Raw genomic sequence first — 21,678 nt, 5'->3', positions numbered from 1 at the left:
TTAACCACTGCGCCACTAGGGAAGTCCCTCAACATTTTCTCATCATACAACCTTGTAATTCTAAACTCTCTTAGCATTGATTATTGTTTGCGAAAATACTACAGAAATTCTCCTCTCTTAAAACGGAATCCATTTGTATTATATGAGTCACATCATAGTTATTCCAGCCACACATTTATAAAAATGTGTCGATTTTTTTTTCTGGTAAGAAATCATCAAACGCCTCATCAAATCTATCTAAATGTCACTTTCAGATAGCTGAAGTTATTATTCATGTATCCAGCCTTTTTCCTTGAGGATGAATCCTAGAGATAGTTTATTATGCTTTTATCATCTTTTGTCTAAATTGTGGGGAAAAAAAAAACACATAAAGAAGCATTTACTAACTCCTATCTGATAATCTTACATCATGTAGTAAAGAGACAGCTGTCTTAACTTCCTAAGGATGACAGATTTCTTCATTTCTTAGAGTTAGTTTTAGTCTCATAAATTCTTGACCGAATGTACTGAGAACATGAAAAATAGAAAACAGATCTGACTTATGATACATGGGTAAAAGAGTGTATGTTTTTCTGCAGAGATTATATTAGGGCAGAAAGAAGAGCTTTATTGAGAGAAGTCCTTCTGTCATAGTCAAAATGCAAAGCTCAGGGCACTGTCAGGGTTGTGATTCTATTTTGTAGTGTTCTTTGTTCTTCTAGCAAGGAAAATCCAGACTAAATAGAAGCTACCAATCAGAAGTTAGCAAGTGGTAGCTGTTTATTCAACAAAAGAACCGTTTAATCTAAAAGTTTCTAATAATAATGTGTTTGGCCATTCCAAGAAATGGTACACTTCTTTCTGGATATTCTCAGAGAGAATGACTACACACACATCTGGGAGTTTGCAATAGATGACCTCCCAAGAGACTTCCAATGATAAAATTTCTTAACACACTCTTGAAGCTGCTCATAATTTTATGCATTTTATCAACTCAGGGTAGCATGGTGGTGAGTTACTGTACATAATTTTAGAAGAGAATCAAGCTTAAGCATTATGCATTCTTTTTTTTTTTCACTTGAAAGATGAGAGCCAACATTTATCAAAAGCTGGCTCTGTGCCAGGCACTATTCCAAGGTCGTAATACCTCTTTGATGTAGTTTTTAGTATTATCCCCATTGTACAGATTAAAAGTCTGAGGCAAGCTTGCCCAGATCCACATGAACTGGAAGCAAGTTTAGAACCCAGGGAGTCCATTTTGTTGGGAGAACAGAGGTAGGGGAGGGAGGGAAAGAATGGGCAGAGAATTTGACTTACTTTTGAACTTCAAGCACTTTTGTACAATTCAAATGTTTTGCAACAGTGATGAATTTCATTGTAATTTAAGACAAGTAAAATATGAAAATCATCAGTTTTTAAGCATAAACAAATGACGCCTGACATTTGCTGAGGATTTATCATGTGTGAGGCTAAGAGCTTTGCGTGGATTATCTCATCAACTGATCCCCACACCCCAGTAAAGCAGGTGTCTCTGTTATTCCTCTTTTACAGATGACAATGAAGTTTAGAGAAGGTGAGTGCCTTACCCAAGGTCACTTTCTGACCTTTACCCCCATGATATTCAGTTGTCTTGTCTTTCAAGCTGACCTTTCCAGGGCTTTGTGAATAGAACGTTCTCTTTCCCCAGCGAACAGAGATGGGGAGTCTCCAAGTTCTGGCCTCTCCCAAGTCTGAGTAGTGAAACTAAATTAGAGCAAGGCAACACCTAGACTGCAATGCCCTGGGGCAAGTGTCTCCTGTTCCCAAAGTACCCTTTGCTCTTGAAACTTAATTGGCCCAATGCAATGCATCTTTTCTTCTAATTGGTTCCTAGTGGTTGGAGGAAAGGCAGGCAGCTGCCTGAGTCCTAGGTCTGCCTTAGCAACAGCAGAGCACATCACTTAGCAGGCAAACTAAAACATCGTTAAAACTGGACCCCAGATCACAGCGGCAATCTCTCTTTCTGTATCTCTCTGCCTCTCTCTCTCCAAATGCACTCTTCATTTGGGTGCTTTCTCATCTACGTCTTGGCCCTAGCTAAATCGGGATGCAGCCCTGCAAAAACAGTGTTACATGCGTGGTCCAGTCTCAGCAGGATAGCAAGAGCCACCCAAGATGGGCCACCGAACAGATCAAGCTAAATATTTCAAAGGACCATCTCCAACCGCAGTCTCTTCTTTTCTCGTTTCCTTTTGTCAACACACTGATTAAAAACAGAAAATGGTTCCCCACTTTTTATACTGAGTCTACTTCCTAAATCCCAAAGAAAAGCAGCATATTTTTTTCTAGTTCGTTCTATAAATACTTAAAAACAGTGTCATTACTTCCTCAAAGATTTAGTTCTGTTTCATTTTTAATTGTGAAAATTGAATTTTCTTTGACCTTTAAAAATCACTAGATTTGGTAAAGGAATTCAGGATAGACTATGATGTCCCAACACCACTGCACCCTGCAGGCCAACAGCCCATTAGTAGGAGAGGGTTAGAAGTTGTATTTGTCTCCTCAATCACTGTATTGATTACAAAATGAGGCGATCAGCTCACACATGTAGGCTGACCAGCCTCTTTCCAACCTCTCTACTCAGAAAATTCAGTCAATCCTTTTAACAAGCCCTAGCCTTTCACTCCAAGTTTAGAAAGGATATGCATTTTTAATTTTGTGAGTTATTTTGGGTACAAGGTAGGTGTAAGAAATTTTTAAGAAAAGAATATCAGAGTTAAAAATCACCACAGGCTGATGGTGTAATTTTTTCAGAAAGGTCCAGTTTCCTCCAGGTCGTGGCAGAAGTTTCATGGGTTTTCATCATCCAATAGTCCAATGACAGGCACATTATTTTAAGAAACTGCTACTATCATTTAAATATTATGAAAGATCAGAAAAGGAGATTATCTCTTTTTATTGTAGTTAATTAACCTTGTAATGAATTTGCAATGGTTGGACAAAGAAGATGGACGGTTAAAATGGTGGTTTTCAAAACTTTTCCATACAGTAGTTAAATAGTATGGAAAATGAAAAGGAGCTATCTATTTATGTATGTGTGTGGTTGTTTAATTTTGTAATATGAATTCACAAAATTTGGACAATGGTGAATGTTTTAAAATAGTAGTTTCCAAAGATGGTTAACATCTGAATCATTAGGGAGGTTTGTAAACATTCTCAACCATGGGCATCTTTCACTCAGACATACTAAAACAGAACCTTGCAGGGTAAAGTATGGGAAATGGTGTTTTTAAAAAACACTCCCCAGGTGATTCTTAACACACTCTCCCAGTGCTGGTCCCAATAGTGATGGAACCACTGGTCTAGATGCTCAGAAGAGCATTTTGACACTACAGAAATTACAGGTGATAGTCAAGACTGGTTATTTGGGAAAAAAATAAGAGAGACTGGTATAAACAATATAGGTAAAATAGAAATCTGAGACAAAAATTTGATCTATAACTGAATGTATATAAAGTATATTCTAAGTTTTCCTCAGAGAACTTCAGAATTTTCCACAAAAATATATTTGATATATTTAAATATATTTGAAATATATTTGAATATATTTGATATACAAGAATACATTTTTGTCTTATGAGAAGACAACTAAGAAATTTGGTTTTCCCTTGACTTTTCTACTATAATTTTCTAGTCTAGAATATGGCTATTCATTTCTTGAAAGGAACAAAGCAAAAACAATTTGTCTAGTTGAACTAACTAGCTTTTAACATTGCTTTCAATTTTTACTTAATAAAAAGTAGAAAATTGTTTTGAGGTTCCCCAGAGTTTAAAATTTCTTTTCTCCACAAAGTATTGACATATGGAATTGAGAGAAATAGAAAGACTAATCCAACAAGCTCTAGTTCTGAAATTTTAAATTCCTTATTTACAATATTTATCTTATTCTCTGAGCTTCAGCTCCTGGGAGGAAAAGCCAAGGAAGTTTCCATACTTGAATTACCTTTTTTTTTAACCCCAGGCAAATTTTATAACATATACTCAATAGTATTTTAAGCCATCACTGACATATCTTGTCTGATACAAATTTGTATCTTGTCTGACACAGGCCTCCATAATTTGTACTTTTCAGAAATAATAAGTAATTAAAAAAAAATCCTTCCTCTACTCCAAACGTGATACGTGAAGCTGATCTCCTGTGGATTTCATAATAACAATAAAGAACTAATAAAGAAATAAAGAAGCAAAGGAGTTAACCTGTAGATACAGTTAACTTAAAGATAAAGAAGTGATTAGCTGTTCTACCTAGGCATTACAAATAGGAGCAAAAATGTCCACAATCACCCAAGCTTGAGGTCCTGGATTCATTCCTCACCCACCCCTCCTTTTCATTCTGTTGGTTCAGCCACCAAGTTCTGTTAGCATTTGTTCTATTGATAAATCACCATCCACCTCTCCTTTTCCATTCTTGTAGTCTGAGGTCAGTTACCCATCCTTAGAATTTCATGCCCAGTTTCTCCAACACCTTTCTTCATTGGCCCCCATTCTTATTTTTCTCCTTCTTGACCTCATTCTTAGTTCTTGGCACACTGATGCCTCCTATAGATAGCTATACATTAATAGGCCTTAAAGACTGGAATGCTGGGCTTTATTTTTTTTCTATCAGATCTAAAGCTTTTCTATTTCATCATGAATTCATTCATGTTTTTAAACAATCTCCTCTTTCTTCACCTCTCTAGTTCTGTTCTGTTGTTTTCTTTACTTCCTAAGTTGAAATGCTGCTTCCTTATCCCATCGTAGGTCATAGACCTTTTGAGGAAATACTACATCTAAGGACCATGTTGCCCAAAATGAATACACACAAGAATACTTTTGGCTATCTACACTATAATGCTATGATAATTAGTATGTGTATTATATATAGAAAGCTTGTAATTATAACTTTATTAAAGACAGCAACTTTTATTATTATAAGGTGCTTTTTTTCTCATTTAATTATTTTTTGAACTATTCTGTTTTTACATACTTCTACCTCACCTTTTATTTCTTTTGGTAGCAGGCACCTAATACGTATTTCTTCATCTTTTTTATATTTCATTTTGAGCCATACCAGTATCGTAAGAGAACAGTCTTCTGCTATTTTTCAGAATTACACATTTTCAGTATATTATTTTACTGATCCTTTAATTTTGGAGGAGGAGAATGAAGCTAGTCTAAACTTTCCCTTGTGAATAGTTTTTTTCAACTTGATAAAAACACTGATGGAATATTTTCCTTTTTTTATTTTTCAAATTCAAAGTGTTCACCAGGCTAGATCTACATGTGGGCTACTTTTAATTAATTTTTCCTGGTCCATGAGAACCCATCTTCATCTGAATATTTTTCCATCTAAAACAAAATAATTATTATATTTCCCTTAGAACAAGGCCCGTGTTCCATTTGCTCTGTTCTCCCCGTCAGGAAGAGCGCTGATTTGTGTGTCTGTGTTGGCTGTCTTCCACATATAGCATCCTTGCCCCAAACAAAGTCCTCTTTTCATCTCCTTCCTTTGCATGACTGGAGATAAGTCTCACTCTTGATCTCTGCATAAGTGATTCCCTTGGCTGTAGTGCTCTGACTTCTCATACTTCTAATTCTCCTGGACTCCCTCCCCGGAACCCCGTCTCCTGCCCCAACCTCTGGACTCACAGGGTCAGCCCCTGTCATCTGAGCACATTCCGTTTGGTGTGGCTGCCCTTGCCCTGGGGTCTCATGGAGAAACTGCCTCAGAAGTCAACGAATTCTGTCTTACCCACAGAATGCTCCATCTTTAACCTTCACCCCTTCACATTAAGGGCTTCTGCAGAAGCTCTGTTACTTATTTTTTGTACAAATCTCTGAGAAAGGGAATTGTGACCTGAACCTTAGTTTTACCCATCAGTTTCACGAGCCCAGTTCCATCAGTACTGAATCTACAAGAAATGCCTTAGGGTTGACAGCCTAGGAACAAACGGTCTTCTTCTCCCTGTACCTGTAGGGCACAGATTTCTCACTATATAAATTCCTTTGATCATTTATTTGAAGTCTGAGTAGGAAAGCAAAAAGCAGAATTAGACACCGGAGCTCAAAAATCACTTTTTCCTAAAAGACCTCGCATTTACTTGCTCTTTTTATTCAGCTTTACAACTTTTATAGCATTCCTACTTTGATTTTACTCTAAGAGGTATATTTTATCAGCTGGATTTCAGATGAATTTGTTAAAGGTCAAGTCTTTATATAGTGCAAAGGTCATAAATCCAAGCTATTTTATCTTCTATTATTCCTGTAAAAGAGGAAAGATGATCCACAAATACTGAAAAGAAGGCAGATTTACCTCAGAAAGCATATAAATCATCGTATTCAGAATCATAACCTTTAGAAAGCCAACTTGGAGTTATGTACATATCCGTAACCTATAATATATATTATATATATATTTCCATAAATTTATATATAATATATATCTACTTAAAAATTTAGATAATCCATTTTTTCCAGGAATATCACTGTTTGGAATTTATCATGAAAAATAATAACTTCCAATAGAAATAAATCCCTATACTCTAACTATCTATCAGGACATTATTTATGATGATGAAAAGCTGGAAACAGCATATATCCAATGATAGAGTTATAGCCATGTTAAGTGAGCCTATATTCATAGGGCATAGTCTTATATAGCCATTTATAATTTTTTAAGGAAGAAAACTATATAGAAACATGAAAAATACTTATGACAAATAATAAATGGAAAAAACAGCATAAAAAAATGTACAACACATGACCACAGCTACACAAAAGTCATATAGTCTTAAAAATACACAGATAGTACAATGTTTTGTATTAGGCTATTGGGACTATGGTTGTTTATTCTCTTTTCACCACCATTTCTGTCATTCCTTTCATATCTAATTATTTTTAAATTGAAAGGATTAATTTTAAAATGTTAAAAGTTTGCGCACAAAGAGTTTTGAAAGTGTAAAAACTTCTTGCACAAGTCCTTGAGACAGGTAAGAATCATATAACATGACAACCTCCAAAATGTTGATACTGGGTGGGGGGCAATTTATAATTTCTTTAGACTGAAGGTCATAGTTTCCAAATCAAAACTAGAAAATAGGCTATCTCATTGTCTCTCCACTTGATTGCATATTTGTCTTTCCTGACAGATTCATAGGTCCTGGTCTATCTTTTTTCCTCATTGAACCTCCAGCTCCTAGCCCAGCGCCTGGTTTACACTGGGATACAATGTTATGGGGAGATGTGATTTTTTTTTTTTTTTTTTCTTCACAAACTTGTGACTCTTCCCCTGGGATATATTCACATAGCCATGAAAATCCTAAAATTATCACAGCATCATTGATAAAGGATGAAACAAATATGTACATGCCTGCCCAAGTGTACACACACATATACACACTCACAATGGATGCAGGAAAGAGAAGAGAAGCAAATGGAACTCATTTCAAAGAAATGCCATACCCAAAGAAGAAGAAAAAAATGGTAGCCAACACTTCAATTCTCTAAACCGCAAGCAAATGCTACTGCTTCGAGTCGATATTTTTTCTTTTACAAGTGTAATATTTTTCCTCTTTTGACTATGTCATAGCTAAAGTTTGCCACCATTTCACATGGCTTGTCTTCAACTTTTACAGAGCTCCTAGTATGCTTACCATCTATTCTGCCAAAATGTCACATCTTCTATGAACTCCAAGTGGGTCCATCCAACCTGTTCATTTTTTCATTTTTCTCTCAAACTTGACTTTTCCTTCACTCTGGTTTTAGCAATAGCTGGATCAAATATACTAGAGATGAATGGAAAATCCAACATCAAAGGCCCACAGAACGAAAGCCCACCGATTAGGAAATACATTTTTGCTGTTGTTGTAGAGGATTGAGAAGCCATGATTTTTATTTAGAACTGTTGAAACTTAATCTTTGAATGTTAAAAAAAACCACCATTCCTGCTCTATATCTGCCTTGCGGATAACTGCCATAGGCCAACCTCTCCTCTCCTATTTAATTTCAAGTCACAGTTGTAGCTATGAAAATATGAATTATAATTTTAAAAAAAAATAGCCACCTCTTACTTTCTGATCCCTATTAAAGGTCTTCGCCATCCCGGACCTCCTGGTACACAAACTCTCACCGCCAGGGAAATCCAGGCCTAGCTGATAACTGTACAAACATGAGATTAAAAACACATCCTTCCGAGGCCTGAACCTGAGTGTGTCTGAACACGCATCCCTGATCATATATTCCCTGAACAATTACGCCTCAAATTGAAAGATTTACCCTATGATATTTCAAGCATTTATCAGGACCTGAGTTTAGAGTTATCTCGCGACCCTGAAAGAGGAAAATCTGAGTCAGGGAGACACAACCCTGCTCAGGGTTCTGGGCCCGCCTTGAGTTTCCGGCCAGGCGACCCACACCCGTCTCTTAAGGGCTCAATGACAAAACGGCGTGGCTCTGGCAGGACCCTGCTTTGCCCGCCGTGTGGCCACCCTAATGACAGCCACTCAAACGGGCCAATTCATAAAGGAAGGGATGCGAGGCGCAGAGCGGTGCGCAGGAGGCTGGCGGCGGGGCGGGCAAGGCCGGCCCGGAAACCTGCCGAGGCAGGCGGCCCTCACACCTGCGCGACGGCCCCGGGGAGCGCTGCGCTTCCGCCTCACCCCCAGGCACCTGGCCCCCGGGTGCCGGCGGGGCAGGCCGAGGTCTGGCGGCCCTGGGCATCCAGCGCGCGTCCGAGGCCGGGGAAGGCGCACCCCGCGGCTGGGGCAGGGAAGCGCTTCGCGGCCGCCCGCGCCCGTTCCCCGCGCAGCCTGGGGGGCGCTCGCTCCGCTCCCCGCGCCCGGCCCTCGCCCCTCGCCCCCCGCCCCCGGCCCGCCTGGGCCCGGCCGGGACCAGAGCGACCGGCGCGCCCCCCCCCCCACCCCCCGGGCCTCCGGCGGCCGCGACTAACCTGTAACCCCGGCGCTCAGAGCGGTCATGGTGCGGCGGCGGCGGGCGGCGGCGGGCGGCGGCGGGCGGCGGCGGGCGGCGGCGGGCGGCGGCGGGCGGCGGCGGGCGGCGGCGGGCGGCGGCGGGCGGCGGCGGGCGGGGCGCGCACCCACCGCGGGGACGCGGCCCCTCACCTTCCGCGGTTCCGGCGGCGCGCTCCGCCCGGGCTGCTGGGCCTGCGAGGGCGGGGGGGGGAGGGCTTTTTTCTTTCTGCCTTTTTTTTTTTTTTTTAAATCAGAATTGGCTTTGCCGCAGGGGTTGGGATGCTGGAGGCACCCCGGGCTGAAGGGAGGAGACGGCAGAGGGGAGCGGGAGGGTCGGTGCCATCAGGCTTCTTGTCTCCGGCCGCCGCCACCGGCCCAGCCTCCCAGCAGCAGCAGCTGGGCTCTCCCTTCCAGTCAGCCCCTCCTACGCTCCCTGGTGTGCTCACCGAGCGCTCCTCGTGCACTCGGGACGGGCACACGCGGGGCGCACGTAGGGCCACCGCGGACGGGCGAGCGGGGCCCGTGTACGTGTGCTCTTGTCTTAGTGGACACAGTATCTGAGGATGCGGACTAGTTTCACCCTTGAGTATGAAACTGCTAAATCATGAGGGCATCGGTGACACTGATCTCTTCTAAGCATGTTCACATTTTCTCTTAACATTAAAATATTTCGTTATGTGCATGAGGCTGGATGGCCATTTAAAAAGTGGTCACCTCCAGGCGCTGTAACGATACCCGGTCAGGAAGCTGCACCTGATGTTTCCTGGGGCTCCCATTGGAGCAGGTTTGGGGAAATCTTGGAAATGTGAGCATCTTGCTCGGACCCAGGGGACATTATCCTCTCAGCTGCATTTGTTGAAAAGTTTACTCAGGCGCTGGCATCTTGCTTTGTAGTCAGATATTGAACCCACCAAGAATCCTTGACAGTGATTTGGTGCTTGTGTGTGGTCCTGTCTTCACACGGATCATACACACACAAGCACATAAATACAGGGAGAGAGGAAACTGAATGAAACTTCCTCTAGAAGAGAAATCAGAACCCCCAAACCAAAGAACCATTCCCTATTACAAAATTATAGTCCAAGAGATGGGAAAAAGTCACATACACACATTTTTAAAATAAAATCTCTAGTTCTGCATATTTAATTAGCTTATCATTTAAAAAAGAAAAAAAAAAAAAACCCTTGCACAATCTATTCACATTGGGCCAGTGTTAGCACTTTTTTATTATTTAGAGGAAATTTTAAAATAATTAGCATTTCATGAAATACAGAACCATGTGGAATATATTCTGAAGATTTCAGAAAGACCAACTACATGAAAAGCTAAGTTTTAAACAAATGACACCATATGGAAATATTCTTCACGACACAAAATGGACACACAATCATTTCGAGGCCAGGGAGATGAGAATGCAGAAGCTATATATAGACAATTATTTCAAAGAGTTTTGCTATAAACATTTGGAGAGAAATGGTGTGGGAGCTGAAAGAGGAAGTGGAGAAAAGACAATCATTATTCTTTTTAAGGTGGGAGACATAACAATACATTTTTTGCTAATGCAGTGGATGGGGAAAACGGTGATTCAGGAAGATGATGAGTAAGTAAAGCATGTCCCTGAGTAGAAGAGAGGGTTGAGGTCTACTAGACAAAGGAGGGCTGGCCTGACCAAGAAGCACAGATGATTCATGCATTCATTCATATTAACAGGAAAGGAGGTAGAGTGTCAGGTCCTACATGCAGGGAGGTGGGGAGTTGGATGGCATGAGCTTGTGGAAATTATCTTCTAATTGATTTTATTTTTTATTTCAGTGAAAGAGGAAGAAACTCATCAAGTGAGGGTAAGGATTGAGGAAGGATGTGTTGGAGGTTTGAGGGGAAAATAAGTTGGGAAATTGTCAACTAGGACAGTGGAGGAGTGGCCGCACTAGGGAACATGATTACTGGTAATCTTAAGGACCCATTTGAAATTATTGATTATGAATTTATTGTAAGAAATGCATATTTTTTCCTAGCCTTGTTTAGTTGCATGAGTGAAGGTAATTCCTATGTAATCTGTTTTTCTCCGGGTTGTAGTTTATCCTGGCAAATAATACAATATCTTCAAGCCCAGTACCATAGTAGCAAGGCTTCTTGTGAAAGTTCATTGATTTCACATCACATTATTTCTGCAGGTATTACAATATTGCACCTGTTTGGGCCCAAAATTTTAAAAAAATAGAATTTAAGAAGATAAAGTCAGATTTATGCTACTATCTGAAGTCAGTGAATCTTGCGCTAACACAGGTTTCTTTGAATTCAATAGCCCTTTTGCTCATGGAAGATATCTACAGAGAGAAAAAAGAAATGAGAAAATATATTATCAAGGGGAAAGAAAGATGAAGCCATTTGGACAATACCAAGTAAATAAAAGGATCCTTTAAGAAATATGCATTGTGGTTTCTCTCCAAAACTATTCAACCTCATTAATCTCAGTGGTAACCTGCAAAGTTGATTTTGAGATGTTTTCAGCTTGAATCTATCAAAACACATCTATTTCTTAAAGAACACAAGTAATCAAGGGAAATTTCTAAAAGGTATGCGAAATATATTCACCTGATGTATTATTCTACACTAATATTTTCCAGTGGATAAATTGGTCCTAGTCTTGTTTCCATACTGTCTTTTATGGTAATTATTTGTAAACACGTCTACTTATTTAGATTTTAAGGCCCTTAAACTTAACCTTATAAGCCTTTGCATCCCTGTTTTGCTTTGTCTAGTACTTTTTTTACCCAGTAAGGTGCTCAATCAATATTTGTTTAACGAATTAACTAAATACCAATTAGTTCACAAATTTAATTGTCCAAGATTAAACACTTTGTATGAATAATTTTCCCTTTGATGCGAAAGGTATTTTTAGTGAGGCTGTCAAATATTTTTATATTAGGAACAGAAAATTTTCCATTCCCTGACCAGAAAGCAATCTCAAAACACAGCTGTGATAATGTCTAATTACTAAACTGCCAGGGAACTGAAGCTTCCTACTTTAGTGTGAAAATAAAATAGAGGGTGATGTTGAATAAGTATGTCCTCATTAATTTTTGAAACAGCCTTGCATTGTAAGACTGGAAAAAGCCTGCAGAGGCCATTGGATTCAGTATCTACATCTAGGCAGGATGATAGCTAAATTATACAAAAAATATTGTTGCCTCTCTATATAAGAACCTTCAGTGAAAAAACTTATAAAATTGTTTTAGCTATAAATTTTCACAACATTATATAACAAAATAAAAAGTATAGATATGATCTGGCTATTGTGTTTATATAACATTAAGCCATTGATGTAATGGATCTTTTAAACTAGAATTGCAGACTCCAGGAATGATTTTTTTGTTATTAAAAGCCTTCCAGTGATCCAAGAGTATATTTGTTTTTCCAAATAGTCACCAGAAATCTTCTCCTTGATTTAAGCCTATTTCCTGCCTTTGTCACATTATAAGTGGATATAAAGTGGTCGCTTATCATGAATTTTATTTTGTATTTGTGTATATGCCTATATGTTGTTATTATTATTATTATATGAATTTTCTAATTCACAAAGACAGTGGCTAAATCTAGTCTAATCTTTTTCTCCAAGTTAAGTAATTAATTACCTCTTGATCAATCATTCTATATTGAGCAACAATTATTAGATCACAACTATTAGATCGCTACCATCTTCATTGGTCATAAACAGTTGAATAGCAGCACTTGCTTGTGGTTTAAACTAAGATATCCCACATAACATTAGGTGCTACATGTGGTACACGGAAAATATATGATATGGTATCTTAGTTTGAATTTCCCAGAAGCAGACACTGGGATGAATATGTGTGTACAATTAATTTTAAAAGAAGTGCTCCCAGGGTAGATCAAAGTGGAAGCAGGAGAGAAAGAGGAAAAAGAAGCGATTTGAGGCATAAGACTCACAGAGAGTAGGCTTCAACATGACTATGTAAAGGAATGCTGAATTATAACTTACACCTCAGAGATGTCTAAACCTAGGGAAATTTGCTGGGCTTTCACCCAACAGCCATTGGTTAATGGCTTTGGGAGGGTAAGTGGGAGAGGGAAGAGGAGAAGGTAAGGGAATAAAAATAAACATCCAGGCAGGTCTGACTCTCTGCACTTATTGACAAAGTGGTCCCAACGGTCTGAGGGCCGTGCCCTGAAGATCTGTGGGTGCCAGTCTTTGAAAGTGTACCAAAGGGGCACCACTTATACCAACAGAATCTGAGAAACTGAGGGGACCTGGGCAGGGCACCAACAATGTCTGCCACCTATGGTAGATGCCTTCAAGGTGCTGAGAAACTACAACCAACATATATAAGGCAGTTATAGTACAATGCAAGAATTAGTTAAATAGCTGTCACTGTAAGTCCAACATTAGTTGAGACTGTCAAGATTATCCACATGGGCTGGAGAAGACTGAAAAGACTTGTGAGAGGCATTGAATTAAAGTCAGCCTTTAAAATGTGGAAGATTTAATTGCATGGAGGGAAAGAGAGGATATTTTAAGTGGATGAAAAAGCAAAATTTTGCAGATTTGGAAGCAAATGTTGAGAAGGAATTAGGAATACAGAAGGTCTGGGGGGAGTAACACCTGGGGAAGGGAAATGGAGGAAGCAAGATTGGGGAGGGGGAGCCATCAGAATACTATGCCGGCCTGACATTGCCCCGTGCCAGCCCCATGGGCAGCTCTTACACAGTGATTGTCCCGTAGTGGCACCACATTGAGCGGAAATGGCTGGACTCTCACACCACTGCCTTATCTAGCCAGTGATAGGTCATCCTGAGAAGAGTCATGACCTTGACTGGAAAGCTGATGTAGTCTCTAGAAGGACAATTTATTTCACTTGTGCTTTCCCTTTGATTTATAGAATAGAGAGATATGATAAAAAATATATATATATAGATAAGTCTAAAAGATCTCTTTCAATCAGTATAAAATAAAACATCTAACTGATAAGAACACATCACAGTTTAGTTGGCCACATTTTCTCTTTCTCAGTGGTGCATAAAATAATAATGAATCTTATATTTGATGAAATATAGCATGGAAAATGGTTGACACATTATAGGTTCTCAATGAAAGTGAATGGACTTGATTTTTCAGTTATTTGTAAAGTCACCAATCTTAAAGAACTTAGATACTTAAGGGACTTCGCTGGTGGTCCAGTGGTTAAGACTCCGCACTCCCAATGCAAGGGGCACAGGTTCAGTCCCTGGTCAGGGAAATAATATCCTTCATGCTGCATGGTGGAGCCAAAAAAAAAAAGAACTTAGGTATTTAAGACATTGCAATAATGCTTTGGAAGAACAAACACAATGAAAAGTAAAAACTAATCACGTAATTAATATCTTTTAAATATATTTGTAGTTTTATCATTAACTGAAAGACATAGATGCCATCTCTCTTTCTAAACATGCTTATATCCAGTCAGTTGTAAATAGTCCTAGGAAGAGAGTTAATTTAAAATATGACATTTACAAAACAATGAACTCAATTTTCCCATTGCTTTAAATATCCTTTCAACACATCAGGACAATATTAAAGATATTTAGGTTTTCAAGAACTGTTAAAAGTGAAGATTCATTCTAATCTACAATGCCAAAGCAACTGATTTAGGTGCAAAATTAACTAAAAGAATGAGCTGTTTGACCATTTCAACCAGAGCTTGAAAGGCAAGTAAAATTTATGGTGCTGCCGAGGTCAAGAGGAAAGCAGAAGGTGAAAGGAGAAGAAATCGAGTGAGTTACTCAAAGACAAGATAATGAGCTGCTGTCTCTTCCACAACTGGCTTTTTCATCCCAGTTCTTCCTCAGCTACTCAGTTAATCTTCTTGTTGGTTACTGACCTCATTTGATCCCTCTCCTTTTTCCTAAGGCAATTTAATTCATATCCCATTTACAGTAATTTATCTAGATTGATTACCAGGCTTCTATGAAACTGAATTTCTTCATTGTTTATGAAAATAAAAAGGTTTGCTGACAATTTTCATCACAATAAGAAAATGTTTGCAAGCTGCCTAGTCAAACATATTACATCAAAGTCCACATAATGTTTTTTATACCTATAATTTCAGTTTATAAGTTGCATATTATTGTGGGAAAATATTCATCTCTGATCTGAGCTTTTATACACTTATTATTATTATTATCAATGTCTATCAATTGTTATCAATTATTATTATGCTTATCAATGTCTCAGAAAACACAGTCAGGGCCCCTGACTCGGGGGCTATCATGCAACCTGCCAAGCATCTCTCTTCACCTAGATAATGTGCCTTTAGTCTGCTTATTTTTTTTCTGATTTATGTTGAATGGATCCTTCTCCTGTTGGAATAATATTGAAAATAATGCAAACAGTCGTATAAATATAAGTTTTAAAACAGGGTAGTGTATGGTGTACACTGCACAAAAACTGTGAGCAGTGATGACGAAGAGAAAGCTGAGGGGCTAAGTCACTGACCAGCCTGCATAGTGAGAAAGGCACCAACCAGCACAGAGTTCACATAAAAGTACACATAAATGAAATATATTTTTAACTTCTTTTTAACTAGCTACGTACACTAGCTCTATGTAAATGTCCATTACCAGAAGACTACAACTTTCTGTCATTTCCATCTCTAATAGATGTGCATATGTAAGTGAATATATATATTTGTTTACGTTCGCTTGCATATATTTATATACATATATATATATACATGTATGTATATATATATATATTTCCTATTCCCCCTTTATTATTGGAAGACTTTGGACAAATATACAAAGAAAATCTAATCACAGAAATTTAGAATTGGGGAAAACCAACGTTCACTTCACCCACGCCATTTGGGAACCTGAAATTCAGCAGGTTAAGGAACCCAGCCAAGATCAGGCAGCTAGTGGATGGCAGAGCCAGCGTCAGAAAACCTTCTCTGAACAAACAGTTCAGTGTTCTCTCCACTTGTGGGCTCCTGATTTTATCTTCCCGGTTGTTATTAACTGATTAACCATTGAGCATGACTTTAAGAATTAAGAGTCTATTAGGGTAAAATAATATTGAAGTGATAAATCTTTTTCCCCTGAAGTCAGTGAAAACCACCTCTATATTTTTTTCCCAAAATTTCCCTTCCGCATCAACCAGAACTGTAAAAATATTCAGAAAACTGAAAGATTATTTCTTATCCCAGAAGTGCCTAATATTTCCAGGTGTTTTTACTACGTGGGAGGAAAAAAAATGCTTCTGGTTCTGCACTAATGCCTGGAAAAGGTGTTAACTAGACACCTTTTTATTCCACAGCTCTGGCCCAGCTGAAAAGTTCTTTTTGTTGGAAATTGAAACTTATTTTTATTGCTGCCCCAGAATATTTAGCCTTCCTGAAAACTTTGATGTACCTTTTACTATTTGAAAACCTGGACACTTCTTTTTAGCTGAAAATATTATCCAAGTGAGTTTTGAGTGAAATTGTGATTTTTTTTACTTCAAACTTGACTCTAAGTGATTGAACAATTAGTGTGGCACATATATGGAGAGATCAATAAGAGCTGTTGATTACCTGACTCTAGATTAGCTTTCTTGATTTTTTTCATGGCAAATATAATTTTCTTGATGATTTTTATATTTTAATTGCCTTAATTTATCTCATAATGGTGTGTTAATTCTTCCCTTCCATTAAACCTGAAAAACCATGCTTTAGGTCAAATTGTTGAATCTAATCAAGGTGTATCAAACTTTTAAAAGTCATTCATTCATTCATTCATTCACTTAATCATTCTCTAGGCAAATATATGTTGAGATGCTACTCTGTGTCAGGCACTGGAGTGACAGCAAAGAACAAGGGAGCCAAAGTCCCTGCTTTCATGGAACTTGTATTTAATTGGGGAGAGGTAGATTATACACAGTAGGTGAACAAAGGAAAAACATAATGTTAGATCCTGGGAAGGGTTGCCAAAAAAATAAGACAGAATAAAGGGTGCTTGGTCTGGAGGGCAGCTTTAGACAGAGTGAGGAATAAGGAAGAAAAGAAGGAAGAAAGCAAGGAAAGAGGGAAGAAGGGGGGAGGGAAGGAAGGAAGGTGGGAAGGAAGGGAAGAAAGAAGGAAGGACAGGAGGAAGGGAATAGTAAATAAATAAATAAATAAACAAATAAGTAAACCAATAAATACTTCTGAAAAATCTTGCTCAGCCTCACATCTCACACATCTCGCTGTCTTCAATTTTTGAGACTTTTCCCGCCTTGTCGACATGAATCACAATGATGGAGCTGTCCAGCTCTACAATTTCCATAAGGGAGGTGTGTTAGGATGTCCGTACTGTTGCAAGTGGGGATTAGGGCACCGTCTTGGATCTGAGGGACCAGCCGCAGGGGAGGCTGTTCCTGAGGCCTAGGGCAATTTCCAGCAAGGGGTGCAGCTGTGAGCCGTCAGCGGCTGATACTGCATCAGCCACGGGATGGGTGCATAAGCCCTGGGGAGGGGATCTGGATGGAGTATCCACTATGGATACCGAACGTAGAGTGTCTTCTATGAAGTGCTGGAGTATTTGAGCTTTATACTATAAACACTGGGGAGCTATTAAATATTTTTCAACAGGGAGTGAGTGTGATGGAAACTGCATGTTAGAAAGACCTCCTAGGGAGTGGGATAAGGAAAATCACAAAACTCTGAGACTGGATGCAGTGAGGCCAGTTTGGAGGCTATGGCAATGGTGTGCAAAATAAAAGTAAAAATAAAGATGTTGAAGCAGGAGGAATCAACATGATTCAGTGATTTACTGGACAATCCAGGTAAATTGTAGACAGGAGCCAAAAATAATTCTCAGAATAAAGGCTATAAGAATTCAGTAAAATGATATAATTAATAAAAATTGGGAACATAGGAAGAGGATCTGGTGTTATTTGGATTCGTGTTGTATCTGCATGATGGTAGGAGGATACTAAAGTTTGCAAATGCCACCTGACAACTGATCCAGAATCCTCTATATCACCTGCATCCTTTGTTGACTCCTAGGTCTATTATTCATATTGTGCATCATTTCCAATTAATTTATTCATGACAGAAATATAATATGTATGGAGTATATAATATGTATTGGGTACTGTTTTAGGCCCTGGCAAAAACATGTAAAAGCCCAAGTTTTACCTGGTAAACTAAGATTAATATGGCAACTGATGGGAACTTTCATAACAGTCTTGTGAACAAAATGAAGACATGGGCTGATTCCATACAACTCAGGACACTGGTAAGTGGTTAGATTTCACATTCAGAATGTGCAGATAAAGGGATTCTTATTGTCTTGAAGAAAGGTCTCCCCTAAGTTTGGTCCTCACCCTAATTTTTTTCAGCTACCTCATCAGTTATTTGGAGAAAGACACAGAAAGCATGCTCAATCATATTTACTTTGGAAAGGGTGAGAGAAATATGAAATCTGTATCCATAATGATTCTGACCGTCTGGATAGAAGAACTGAGCCTAAATAAAATTTAACAAGGATAAATATCGACTTCTATTTGGGGCACATACACTTGTAAAAGCACACGACTGGAGTAATGAGACAGTCAAAAAGTTAATGTGATCTTCAGTTTATTAGCAGAAATATAATATATGAAATAAGAATGGTGAAAGCACCCAGCCATTTCCAGTTGGTAGAGGTCAAGGTGAGGATGCGACCACCAGCTGACCTGTGAGCCGGACCTCAGAAATCAGAGGTCCCTCACCTCCTCCTCTCCTCCTCTGCCCTTGGAATGTACCTTCTGTCCACTTTTCCACAGTGAGAGCCCTTTAGAGGGATGCAACCTTGAGAGAGCAACGTGTCGTAGAGACCATCTGGACCGTATATGCTCCGTTAAGGCCTCTGCATAAACTTTTAAGATACTGGTGTGCAGGTGCAGATGATCATTCTGCATCATCCAAGACAAGCCTCATATATAAGTTCCCTTGCTTATGACACCTGCCCCTTACCCATCTGGAATGGTCTGCCTTTCTTCGGTCTTTCTCTGCCCTCATGTACAAGGCCCATTTTCCCAAACAGCAGTTCCCCACACTTTCAGCTGCACCTACCTTATGGTCTCAGTGGTGCCTGCCACGTTTTACAGAAGCATCCACACCAGACAAAGCAAAAACGCTCAGGAAACCAGGCTATTGGAGGCTTGACAGTGTAATACACAAGGAAGAGGTGATGGAAACGATGATGCGTATCTTGAAAAGGGTAGAATTATTTGGGGAGTACGTGGACAGGTGGGGGGCCTGGGGAACACATATATTAGACATCTTAAAATATTTTAAGCAGCTCATGGCCAGGACATTATTTTAAAAGGCCTCTTAGGGCTTCCCTGGTGGCGCAGTGGTTGAGAGTCTGCCTGCCAATGCAGGGGACACGGGTTCGAGCCGTGGTCTGGGAGGATCCCACATGCCGCGGAGCAACTGGGCCCCTGAGCCACAACTACTGAGCCTGCGCGTCTGGAGCCTGTTCTCCGCGGCGGGAGAGGCCGCGATGGTGAGAGGCCCGCGCACCGCGATGAGGAGTGGCCCCCGCTCGCCGCGGCTGGGGAAAGCCCTCGCACAGAAACGAAGACCCAGCACAGCCAAAATAAATAAATTAATTAATTAATTAATTAAAAAAAAAAAAAAAAAAAAAAAAAAGGCCTCTTAGAGCAGATCTGGAACCAAGGGGTAAAAACTTCAGAGCTGCTCTCAGGAAGGGTGTGTTTCCCTTAATTTTCATTCTTACCGAGTAGACTCAGTCCCTAATCATTTGGCAGGGGTGCTGTACGTTGTCAATAAATTTAATTTTGGACTAGACGACCTTTAAAATATCTCTTGAACCCCAGATTCTATGATTTTGTGGCTTGATGACTCAGAACTATATTTAAGGACTAAGATGTTTTCAATCCTTTTGAGCTTGGTTTCAGATACTAGGACACCCCCAGGCCTTTCCCCCAGAGCTGTCACAGGGTCTTTGGGGTCAGTGAGAAACCCAGGACCTTTCACACAGCAATTGGGTCCTTTCCACATTGGCCCTCAAGAGACGTGTGTCCTTCAGTTTTCTGCAGACTAGGAGAGGGAAGAAAGTAGGTCGTTCCAAGATATTTGGTACTTTGGCAGAAAAAAAATAAATCATAGTTTGCTAAAAAGTGAAAATGTTAAGTTATTTTCTTTTATCTTGCCAGAGTTTGTGTGGATCCAAGACTTTCTACTGAGTTACCAACTCAGCTGCAATATAACTATTTCAACTTCCTGGGAATATTATTTCTGAGTCGCAGTGATACAATGATCTGAATATTTCAATGCTTTCAGTCACCTGGAACATATTGTCTTTGCTTCACAGCTGCACTCTCCTCATGATAATATTCCTCATTGCACGGTACACTGTAGGAGATTAAAAGAAATGTTTTAATTCCTGAAAGAAATGTTCAAACACCAGTTCCCTATTCCACAACGATTCTTTTTTTCCCCTCAGAAAATACGCAAAAAGTAATACATGACTCATTTATTAAAAGTTCCATGTTTTCATTGCAAATTCCTAGTGAGGCTTTGGAATTGATGCTTCCCTTCTATGGTTCCCATATTCTCTGAGTCACCAAGGTTTTTAGATGTTGGCAGGAGAGCCTGTTCCTACGTCCTCATAGAGTTACAACGTGGCCAGGAAGGAACAGGATGCCAGGAGTTGAACTAGGAGCGAGTGTGGCTACCATCCTTAGATCCAGGCATCCGTGGCCCCAGCCCTGGGCCCTGGGGCTTGCAAAGCTTCCCAAATATGATGTGCAAACAGTGTTCTCAGCAGTATTGTTAAAATGCAGCCGGTGATTCTGTAGGTCTGGGGATGGGGCTGAGAACTTTCATTTGTAGCAAGTCCCCAGGCACTGCTGCTGTGGCTGGTTCACAGATATCACACTTAGGAAATGACTGGTTTAGTGACTCCCTCTGTCTCTTCTCCAGACATACCTCCTCCCCTACAGGATGAGTACTTCACGTGATCCAGGGCACCTGCCAATGAGCGTTTGAGGCTCCTTCTAAACCACACTGTGGGTACCCATGACTCCCGGATTCCCTGCCCAGACCACTCTCTGGCCTTTGCACACCTCTCCCCAGCCTATCCTCCGGGTGGCAGATCCCTCCACCAGCGTGTACACGCTTGGACCCAAGGGTCGACCAAGGGGTCAGCCTTTGAAGGAGGCTTAGCTGCCTGGGCTAAGGATGTGCCCCAGGCAGAGCCTCTTCTGGCACAGATGGAGTCTGGTGAAGCAGGAGAAAAAGTGTGGGCTCTGTTCAGGAGACCTCCTTTTGCCTTCTTGCCCCAGTGGGTAAATATTGGGGGTGGTCTTATATCTGTTCATGTAAATGACAGGAGAGATCTCATCCTGTTATGTGGTCCTTGATTTTAAGACCAGGGCCACTGCTTGGATGGTTCTATTTCATGAGGATCCACTGCATCTAAAGGTCTTCTTAGGGCAAAGGGAGGCTGTTTCTTCCCTTCCCTAAAACCTTCCACGACACCTCTCCCAGATGACCGCACAATGGAGGGGACAATGTGGGAGCTTTGAGGGCTCACAGCTTTCAGCTGAACCCCAACTTCCTGTGTGAATTTGAGCAAATCAGTCGTTTTGAGCAAGAGGTCATCCTTTGCCCTCAGTTTCTTGATCTTTATAATGGGAATAAGGATGCTACCCCACCCTCTGCCACCTCTTCCCCGTTTCCACCCA

General features: G+C 40.1%; 1 protein-coding gene across 3 annotated transcripts in view; it reads right to left on the bottom strand.

Moving 5' to 3' along the window:
• Positions 1–9,522, bottom strand: part of NALCN (sodium leak channel, non-selective) — a 282,121-nt gene extending 272,599 nt beyond the window's left edge. For 2 of the 3 annotated variants that reach the window (XM_082434589.1, XM_082434590.1), the window contains exons 1-2: positions 9,059–9,522; positions 8,945–8,985 (exon numbers count right to left, since the gene is read on the bottom strand). The gene's annotated coding sequence lies outside the window, so the exon portion shown is untranslated. The remainder of the gene's footprint in view (positions 1–8,944; positions 8,986–9,058) is intronic. The other variant, XR_014255981.1, reaches the window with a different exon arrangement.
• Between the last annotated feature and the right edge of the window lie 12,156 nt (positions 9,523–21,678).

Source organism: Balaenoptera physalus, assembly GCF_965194825.1.
Source record: "Balaenoptera physalus genome assembly, chromosome: 18".
Classification (NCBI taxonomy): domain Eukaryota; kingdom Metazoa; phylum Chordata; class Mammalia; order Artiodactyla; family Balaenopteridae; genus Balaenoptera; species Balaenoptera physalus.
Note: the sequence above shows the minus strand (reverse complement) of the source record. Positions and strands in the feature narration are given on the sequence as shown.